Source organism: Mesitornis unicolor, unplaced genomic scaffold, assembly GCF_000695765.1.
Source record: "Mesitornis unicolor isolate BGI_N332 unplaced genomic scaffold, ASM69576v1 scaffold32321, whole genome shotgun sequence".
Classification (NCBI taxonomy): Eukaryota; Metazoa; Chordata; class Aves; order Mesitornithiformes; family Mesitornithidae; genus Mesitornis; species Mesitornis unicolor.
This window is the reverse complement of record NW_010162262.1, coordinates 3,473-4,256: the sequence shown is the minus strand read 5'-3', so window position 1 is coordinate 4,256 and position 784 is coordinate 3,473. Positions and strand designations below refer to the sequence as shown.

General features: G+C 64.7%; 1 pseudogene; it reads right to left on the bottom strand.

Annotated features, from left to right (window-relative positions):
* Nucleotides 1-682, bottom strand: part of LOC104547759 — a 1,010-nt pseudogene extending 328 nt beyond the window's left edge.
* Nucleotides 683-784: the final 102 nt, after the last annotated feature.

Below are 784 nucleotides of genomic sequence, written 5' to 3'. Positions count from 1 at the left end.
TCCCCCGCTGCGTGGGGGCTGGGGGCTGCGGGGGCACCCCGGCCGGCAGCCGCAGCTCGGTGGGGAACCTCTTGCCGACCAGCTCCGGCACCCTGGCACGCAGGGAGGTGGCAGAGGGGGCACGGGTGTGTCCCAGGGGGACCCCTTGCTTAGTGAGCTGGGTCTCCAGCGTCCGCACCTCAACCTGCGGGGAGGGTGCCGCCGAGTGCTCAGAGGGCGTTGATGTCTCTGAGGTGCTCTCATCCCGGCTCTTCTGGGAGAAGGAGAAGCGTTTGACGATCATCTGGGAGTTCTGCTTGGCCAGGGAGCCGAATTTGGCCGCCCGCTGCAACACTGAGCCCTTGAAGTTGGCGTCGTCCACCTTGAGGTCATCGCTGGAGCTGGCCGTGCTCAGGTGGCCCGAGTCCAAGATGACACTGCCCCGGTTGCTGTCAGAGTCGATGTCTGTGAGGTGCAGGTCGGAGCCGCTGGCCACCTTGATGGGGATGGGGTTGGAGATCTCCAGGCGGGTTTTGGAGTCTCGCTTGGAGGCACGGTTGAGGTTGAAGAAGCCCCGGCGCATGCTCATCTCCTCCAGGCTCTTCAGCTCAGCCGCCGACATCCGCTCCTTCTTCTCCTTCTTTTCCTTCTTCTCCTTTCGGGCCCCATCCTTCTCCTTGTCCTTCTTCATCAGGTTGAACATGGTGGAGTGTGGCTCAGGGGGCGCGAGTCCCCGCAGCGGGTGGCTGGGTCAGGGCGCTCACAGCGCAGCCGCCTGCCTGCAGAAGGACAGATGGACATGGGG